General features: G+C 38.9%; 1 protein-coding gene across 7 annotated transcripts in view; it reads right to left on the reverse strand.

Annotated features, from left to right (window-relative positions):
- DNAH9 (dynein axonemal heavy chain 9) overlaps positions 1-9757 on the reverse strand; it is a 324423-nt gene that overhangs the window by 11225 nt on the left and 303441 nt on the right. The window lies entirely within an intron of this gene.

A 9757-nucleotide genomic window follows, 5' to 3' on the forward strand; every position in this document is an offset into this window, starting at 1 on the left:
CTCTTTGGTGCAATGTCTTAATATCTTTTGCCTATTTTATAATTGGGTTTTTTTTCCCCATTGAATTTCAGGAGTTAGTTATATATTTTAGATATTAGTCTTTTTTCAGATATGTGGATTGCAAATATTTTTATCTAGTCTAAAGCTTGTCTTCGTTCTCTTAAAAGGGTTTTTTGTAGAGCAAAAGTTTTCAATTTTAATGGAGTCCATTTTATCAGTTTTTCCTTTTATGGCTTGTGTTTTTGGTGTCAAGTCTAAGAACTATTTTCCTACCCCTAGAGCTTGAAGATTTTCTCCTGTTTTTTTTTTTCTAGAAGCTTTATAGTTTTAAGTTTTACACTTAAGTCCACAATCCATTTTGGGTTAATTTTTTATAAGGTGTGAGACTTAGCTTGAGGTTAGTATTTTTGCCTGTTATGCCAAATTACTCTAGCACTGTTTGTTGAAAAGACTCTCTTTTCTCCATTGACTTGCTTTTACACCTTTGTCAAAAATCATTTGGGCTATTTGGGAAGGTCTATTTCCAGCTGCTTTATTCTGTTTTGTGTATCTGTCCGTCCACCATTACCACACGGTCTGGATTACTGTAGCTATATAACAAGTTTTGAAATTAAGTAACTGTTTCCTCCCACTTTATTCTTTTTCAGAATTGGTTTTTCATTATTCTAGTTCCTTTGCTTTTCCACATAAATTTTAGAATAATCTTCTCTATATCTACAAAAGATTCTTGTTGGGATTTTGATTGGAATTGCATTAAACCTGTATATCGATTTGAGTAGAATTGACATGTGTACTACGTTGAGTCTTCTAATCCATGAATACAGTATACCCCTACATTTATTTATATTTTGTTTTTCTTTTGGTGAGGAAGATTGGCCCTGAGCTAACATCTGTTGCCAGTCTTCCTTTTTTTTTTTTTACCAAAGCCCCAGTACATAGTTGCATATCCTAGTTGTAGGTCACTCTAGTTCCTCTGTGTGGGACGCCAACACAACATGGTTTGATGAGCAGTGTATAGTTCTGCGCCCAGGATCTGAACTGGTGAACCCCAGGCTGCTGAAGCAGAATGTGCGAACTTAACCACTTGGCCATGAGGCTGACCCCTATTTATATATTCTTTAATTTCTTTTTCAGTGTTTCATAGTTTTCAGGATACAAGTCCTGTACATGTGTTATTAGATTTGCAACTAAGCATTTCAATTTTTTGAGCAGTTATAAATGGTACTACATTTTTAATTTTGGTGTCCATGTTTTCATTGCTTGTATATAGAAATATGATTAATTTTTGTGTGTTTATCTTGTATTCCGATACGTTCCTGAATTCGCTTATTCGTTCTAGTATTTTTGTAGAGTCTTGCAATTTCCTATGTAGACAATCATGTGATCTGCAAAGAGGGACAGTTTTATTTCTTACTTTCCAACCTGGATACTGTTTCTTTCTTTCTTTTGTTTTTTGTTTTTTTTGGCCTTATTGCACTGGCTACAACTTCCAGCACTATGTTGAATAAGACTGATGAGAGCAGGGGGCCGGCCTGGTGGCGCAGTGGTTAAGTTCGCACGTTCTGCTTCTCAGCAGCCTGGGGTTCCCCAGTTCGGATCCCGGGTGCGGACATGGCACCGCTTGGCAAAAGCCATGCTGTGGTAGGCGTCCCACATACAAAGTAGAGGAAGATGGGCACGGATGTTAGCTCAGGGCCTGTCTTGCTCAGCAAAAAGAGGAGGATTGGTAGTACAGCAGTAGTTAGCTCAGGGCTAATCTTCCTCAAAAAAAAAAAAAAAGACTGGTGAGAGCAGACGTCTTGCCTTGTTCTTGATGTTAGGGGAGAGCATGCAATCTTTCACCATTAAGTACCATGTTAAATATAACGTTATAGGTTTTTGTAGATGCTTATTATCAAGTTGAGGATGTCCCCCTCTATTCCTGTTTTTCTGAGAGTTTTATCATGAATGAGTGTTGAATGTTTCAAATGATTTTTCTGTATCAGTTGATATGATCATGTGATCTTTCTTCTTTAGTCTGTTAATATGGTGGATTATATTGACTGGTTTTTGAATATGGAACTAGTTTTGTATCTTAGTCATTTGGCCATGGTAAATAATCCTTTTTATATATTGCTGAATTCCATTTGCTAATCATTTGTTAAGGATTTTTGCATTTATATTTATGAGCAATATTGGTCTGTAGTTTTAATTTTTTTGTACTATCTTTGTCTGGTTTTGATATCAGGGTAGCTTGGGTAGTTTCACAAAATGAACTGGGAAGTGTTCATTCCTCTTCTATTTTCTGGAATACATTGTATAAAATTGTTGTTAATTTGTCTTTAAATGTTTAGTAGAATTCCCCAGTGAAATTTTCTGGGCATGGAGATTTCTTCTTTTGGAAATTTTAAACTACAAATCCAATGTCCCTAATAGTTACGGGCCTATTCAAATGTTCTTTTCACATTGTGGTATTGTGGTAGTTTGTGTTTTTCAAGGAATTGGTCCATTTCATCTAAGTTGTCAAATTTATGTGTGTAGAACTGTTTCACGACATCCTTTGGATGTCCGCAGCATCTGAAGCGATATCCCCTCTTTCATTGCTGATATTGGTAATTCATGTCTTTTTGCTTCTTTGTTTCTTTGTCAGTGTTGCTAGGGATTTGTTAATTTTATTGATATTTTCAAAGAGCTAGCTCTTTGTTTCATTGATTTTCTCAATTGTTTTTCCATTTTCAATTTCATTGCTTTCTGCTCTTATGTTTATTATTTCTTTCCTTCTCCTTGCTTTGGGTTTATTTTGCTCTTCTCTTCTAGGTTCTTGAAATGGGAGCTTAGATTGTGGAAGTGAGACTTTCCTCTTTTCTAATGTATGCATTTAATAGCATAAATTTCTCTCTCAGCACTGCTTTAGCTGTGTTAGATATTTTATTTTCATTTGGTTCAAAGTATTTTCTATTTCCCTTTAGACTTCCCCTTGGACCCATGGATTATACAGAAGTGTGTTTTTTGTTTCCAAATGTTTGGAGATTTTTCTGTTAACTTTCTGATCTGATTTCTACTTTGATTCCCTTGTGGTTATAGAACAAACTCTGTATGATTTCAATGCTTTTCAATTTGTTGCGGTTGGTTTCATGGCACAGGATATGCTCTATCTTGGTATATGTTCCAGGACACTTAGAAAGAAGGTGTATTCTGCTCTTTTTGAGTGCATTAAATCCTGTTGGTTGATGGTGTAGTTGACTTCTATATTCTTGTTGATTTTTTGTCTAGTTACGCTATCATCAATTGTTGAGAGAAGGGTGTTGAAGTCTCCAACTGTAATTGAGAATTTGTCTGTTCTCCTTTCAGTTCTATCAGTTTTACTTCACCTGTTTTTGCAGCTCTGTTGTTCGGTGCGTACACATTGAGGACCACCGTGTCTCCTGGTGGACTGGCTCTTTTCTCACTGTGTAACACCCCTCTCTGTCTCTGGTAATTTTCTTTGCTCTTAAGTCAACTGTATCTGATATTGATATAGCCATTCCTGCTTTCTTTCTTTTGAATTATATTTTCATGATATATCTTTTTATATTTTTACATTCATCTTGTCTATAATGTTATATTTGGAGTGAGTTTCTTGAAGACAGCATATAGTTGGCTCATGTTTTTTAAACTATGTTGCCAATCTGTCTCTTTTAATTGGCATATTAGAACATTTAGATTTAATGTAATTATTGTATATAAGGGCTTAAATCTGCCATTTTATTTTTTTGTTTTCTGTTTTTAATTTTCGTTTTCTTTTTCCTGGCTTCCTGTGGATTACTTGAATGCATTTAGAATTTTGGTTTTATTTATCTAGAGTATTTTTGGGTATATCTCCTTTTATAGGTTTTATACTGGTAGCTCTAGATATTACACTATATATACATAATTTATCATAGTCTACTGTGTTGGCATTTCTCCAGTGAAGTGATGTGTAGAAACCTTACCTTTCTTCACACCCCCTTTCCTTCCCCCATTTACAATATAATTGTCTTAAATATTTCCTCCACGTGCATTTAGCACCACATCAAATAGTGTTATAAATTTTGCTTCAGCTGTCAAACTGGATTTAGAAAACTCACGAGGCGAAGGAAAGCATATTGTATTTACTCATATTTTTCACTTACTGTGTTCTTTCTTCCTTTCTGATTTTCCAAAATCCTTTATCATTTCCTTTCTGTTTAGAGACATTCCTTTAACATTCTTTTAGGGTTGGTCTGGTGGTGACAAACCTCTTATGATTGTCCTTCATCTGAAAATGTCTTGATTTCCCCTTCACTCCTAACAACGTTTTCTCTGGATATAGGACCCCACTCTGTGTGATACCTCACGACAGGGAGACAGCATGAGAAAGTTGCATATGGATTTCTGCTGACTCCACCCGTGACTTTTTCCCTTATGGCGGTATGTGTATTCTTACCATATCACTGTAACAAATCTCAGCCCTATGTACAACTATATGCTGAGACCCATGAATCCTTCTAGCAAATCTTCAAATGTGGGGGTGAGCTGGGGACAGGATCCCTGATACAACAGCATCTTGATAGGTCTTGCTTTTTTTTTTTTTTACCCAATCTGAAAATTCTAATCAGCACTTTGGGCACTGACCATTTCTATTTAATCTAGTTACCAATATGGCAGAATTTAAATCTACCATTTATTCACTTATTTTAGTGGTTGCTCTAGGGCAGGGTTGGCAAAAGTTTTTTTCTGTAAAGTGTCAAATAGTAAATACCATGAGCTTGGCAGGCCACGTGATCTCTGTTGCAGCTACTCAGCTCTGCAATGGTAGCAGCAAAGCAGCCGTAGACAACACGTAAATTGACGGTTGTGGCTGTGTTTCAGTAAATGTTTCCTTACAAAAGCAGCTTGTGTGCTGGATTTTGTCTGCAGGCAAATAGTCTGCTGAACCCTATTCTAGGATTTACAATATATATCTTTAACTTATCACAGTCTACCTTCAAATATTATACCACATTTCATATAGTATAGGAATTGTGTACGATACCCTTCCATTTCTCCCCTCTCATTTTTCATGTGATTTTTGTCGTACATTTTAGGTCTACATATTTTATAAAGCTCACCGTACTTATTATTTTTGTTTGAAAAAGTCAATTATTTTTTAAGATTTTTAAAGGAGAGAAAATGTCTTTTACATGACTCACATACTTACCATTTATGGAGACTATCATTTCTTGGTGTAGATTCAAATTTCTATATGGTATCATTTTCCTTCTTGCTGAAGAAATTCCTTTTCATTTCTTGTACTTTAGGCCTACTGGATAGGAATTCTCTCAGCTGAATATGAATTCTCTCAGTTGTCTGAAAATATCTTTGATTTTTTGAAACTTTTTTTGCTGGTCAAAGAATTCCAAATTTATAGTTTTTACTTTTGATACTTTTCTTTTAGTACTTTAATGGTATCTCTCCACGTCTTCCAGCTTGCGTAGCTCCCCACAAGAAGTCTGCCGTCATTCTTTTCTTTGGTTCTTTGTATGTCACCCCCCAACCCCACCTCCACCCCCTCACTGCTGTTTTATCCTTGGGTTTCAGCAACTTCCTTATGAGGTATCTTCACGTAGTTTTCCTTAGGCTTATTCTGCATGGGGCTTGTTGAGCTTCTTGTGCCTATGGGTTTATAGCTCTCATCAAATTTGCAAAGTTGTGGCCCTTATTTCTTCAAATATTTTTTTCTGTCCTCCCCCCAACCCCATCCCCCTGGGACTCCAGTTACACATATGTTAGACCACTTGATATTATCCCACAGGTCACTGATGTGCTGTCTCCTTTTTTCATTAGTTTTTCTTTTCCCCTCATTTTGGATAGTTTCTAGAATTGTGATGTTTTCATGATTACTGATCTTTCCTTCTGCAGTGCTCAATCAGCTATAAAACCTCCAAAGTTAATTTTTCATTCAGATATTGTATTTTTAATCTCTGTAAGTTCCACTGGGGTCTTTTTTATATCTTCCATTTCCACTTCATCATGGCCTTATTTTCTTCTATCTTCTTAACTTATAATAATTATCTTAACGTCTTTTTCTGCTAATTCCATCCCCCCTGCCATTTCTGGCTGCACTGCAGTTGGTCAGCTTTTCTCCTCACTGTGACTCGTATATTCCTGCTTCTTTACATCCCTGTAATTTGTTTAGTTTATTTCAGACACTGTGAATTTTATATCACTGAGTGCTAGATTTCATTGTATTCTTTAAATAGTGCTGGAATTTATTTTTGCCTGCAGTTATGTTACCTGGAATCAGCGGATCCGTTGGAGGCTTGCCTTTCAGCTTTATTGGGAGCTGGGGGGGGGGGGGTCCAGACCAGCGTTCAGTCTGAGTCTAGGTTCAATTTTTCCCACTACTAAGTTGATACCCTTCTGAGACTTCTCCCTGATTCTTCCTGTTTTTTTAATCTCTTTCTGCTCTGGCTAGTGGGAACAAAATAACTCTTCCCAGCTCTACGTGAACTCCGAGATTACTTTCTCTGCTCCTTTCCGGTGCTTCTTTCCCAGCTCGGGTAGTTTCTTCTCACTCATGTGCAGAGCAGTAGCCAGACAATGTCTCAGGGGGATGGCTCTGCACATCTCAGGCGCTCCTCTGGGCAGCTCTCTGCCATAGGTGCTCTGCCCTGCAGACTCCAGCTGCTTTGGCTCTGTGTCTCCTCAATTCAGCAGAACTTTGGGGCTTTTTCCTGAACTGTAGCCTGGAAACTGCCTCCACATAGCAAGTTTGTGGAGTGGAGGTCTCACCTTTCTTATTTCCTTTTGTTCAAGTATCACAGTCCTGTGCTGCCTATTGTCCAATATCTGAAAACTGATGTTTTTCACATATCGCCTGATTTTCTAATTGTTTAGGGTCAATCTGGTTTGTTGGTCATAAGCAACAAAACCTCGTAAGTCGTATTTTTCAGAGGTTGCTATCACAGTTGTAAAATTTCCCTTTGTTATCAGTACCTGTCTCTGTTTGGACCAAATAAAGAACTCTAAATGTGGAAAAAGAATTATTCAAAGACTTAAATAGTCTAGGTCAGTGACTTTTTAATAGATGGACCATAGTGTGTGTGTATAATTTCCCAAATCCCCGACTTATAAAAGCAAGCCCATTGAATTCTTCAGGGGCGACACAGTATTTGCAGAGGTGAAGAGATTACTTTAAACAGAAAGACACATACTGAGGAGGGAGGGGGGAGCTGAGCTCTGGCCCCCCTTCCTCCCTCCCTGCAGCAGCTTTGCGCTCAGACTCACAGCAAACACAGAGAGGACTTTACTAGTTTTGGGGTTTTTTCCCCAGAACTGTTCAACAATTACAAGAGTGCCTGCTTGAGGAGTTTATAGTTTAACTGAGGAAGCAGGGTTTGTATTTGTGGCAGGCTCGAGGGATGACTTAAGAGCAGTTACAAAGAAATGCATGTGTATATGCGTATTAATCCAGGACCCATACTGTACTCCACTCTGTACTGGAGAGGTGCAGAAGGATAAAATGACCACAGCTGGGGGCATTGGTCAGGGAGAGGCTTATAAATCAGGCACATTTACAGCTGTGTTTTTAAGATGGAAAGAGCCGTACAGAGGCAAGGAGGCTGAGCTGCCGAGACAGAGTGGAGAGCCTGCATCGTGCAGAGAAGGCAGTGGCTGAAGCACAGTGGCTTCTAGGGAGGCAGGAGGTTGGGGAGCCCCAGACCAGGGGTTCTCAGCACTTCTTTTCTAACAAACATGATGGATTTTGCCATAAACAGGACACAATCCCAATACTCAGCAGCTCTGACACTGCGTCACTTCGCCCATTCATGAGAGAATCTGAGTCAGGTGAGAAGTGATAAAGAAGGCACAGCATGGCAAAGGCACGGACATAACGTGTTGGTGCCCACAAAGCCTGGGCAGAACCAAAAGCGTGTGCATTGGTGGAACCACTGGGCCCATATTGGTCAGACTGATACAGCAACTTCTATACGGGAGGCAGTGCAGACTGAGAAAGACCCTGCCATGGACTGAATTGTGTCTCACCAGAGTTCGTACGTTGAAGCCCTAACCAGTGTGCCAGTGTTGAAGGTTGGGACTTTAAGGAGGTAATTAACCCTGCAGTTTCCACATACAGATGCTTTAGGCCTGGCATGTTAGTGTCTGATAGGACACCGTGGGCCCTGTGCAGCCATTGATGCGCAAGTGAACTCAGATGATGAAATTAAACATCAGTTGCTCAGTCACATTAGCTACATTTCCTGTGCGCAATAGCACACATGCCCTATTAGTGCAGATAGGGGACATTCCCATCATCCCAGGAAGTTCCATTGGATCAGCACCGGTCTAAATAGAAAGGCTTAGTTTTCTGTTTGGTAATGGAAACTGTCATATGTGTGTTGTTTCCAGGGTTATGTTAAGAATCCTATATGTGGCCTTTTTAATAAAATGTGTTTATGGGCATATAATAAATAGTACATGCTTGCTTGCCAAACTGCGGTTAAGAAGATATGTAGATAAATCAAGACTCGTTACAAAAAAATTAAGTCCAAAAGACTTAAAAAAAAGATGCAGGCCATATTTATTTTTCCCTTTAAGTAAAAATTTTAAGAAGTTTTCAGCGGCCAATTTACTCACATGATTATAAAATGGTTTCATAAACAATACACCACAGTACATGTGCTTCTCCACACCATTGTTTGGGTTTTGTTAAATCTGGGTGTGGCCCTGGAAGTATGTTGTACATGTGAATGTCATCTGCCATGTGAGCTGACAGGGAGTAAAGGTGCCCCGTCCTGGAGTCATCCCATAACACGACCGGGCAGAAGAGGGTCAGCGGTACCAGAAAAAGTGGGATGGAAATGTCCCAGTCCTTTGGCATATCCTCTGAGGGCCATGGCACAGTAAGACAAATAGAGAGAAGCTCTGGACTCTGCCAGCCGCTGTCCTTTGCTTGTAAAGAGAAGGCCTTTGCTTCCTGGCTATCTCCCCTGGCTAATTCAACCACTTACTCCACGTGACCATGCCTCATACGGGGATGTGCCACTTCTGCAAACAGTGAAGGCTCGCCAACCTCGATTTCTCGGAATTTTCTTGTAAGAGGAAATCATGTGCTTAAGATTAACATATATGCAGTAGAGGATGTTTAGGGCAATGAAACTACTCTGTAAGACACTATAATGGTGGATACATGTCATTATGCATCTGTCCAAATCCACAGAGTGTACACCACCCAGAGAGAACCCTAATGCAAACTGCGGACTTCGGGTGACTACAATGAGTCAGTGTGGCTTCATCAGTTGTAACAAATGGACCGCTCTGGTGGGGGATGTTGATAGTGGGGAGGCTGTGTGTGGAGGGGGGCAGGGGTATACTGGAACTTTCTGTACCTTCTGCTCAATTTTTATATGAACTAAAATTGCTCTAAAAATAAAATCTGATAATAAAACATATATATGCAATACTTAATTTTTAACACCCTTCAGGAATCTAAAATCATTTTTATAGCAGAGGAACATAAAATGTGTAACTCGGCTCTCTTAAACATTTCTCACGCCTGCTTGTAATATGATTATAACTTATTCTGACAACGATTTTGCATTCACTAATTGAATGTGCAAGTGATGGAGCCTTAAAGAATGTACTGTCTCTTAGGTTTTGACACTATGAGAGTGAAGCAGGAACAATTTAGGAAATGAAGAAATCATTAACGTTGTAGCTAGGTTTCTGAACTAAGATATTCCCATGACCTTGAGTGGAAGTAGAAGTGATTCATTTTCAGAGAAGGGGCTGAGAAGAA

The sequence above is a fragment of the Equus quagga genome, chromosome 11 (assembly GCF_021613505.1).
Source record: "Equus quagga isolate Etosha38 chromosome 11, UCLA_HA_Equagga_1.0, whole genome shotgun sequence".
Classification (NCBI taxonomy): Eukaryota; Metazoa; Chordata; class Mammalia; order Perissodactyla; family Equidae; genus Equus; species Equus quagga.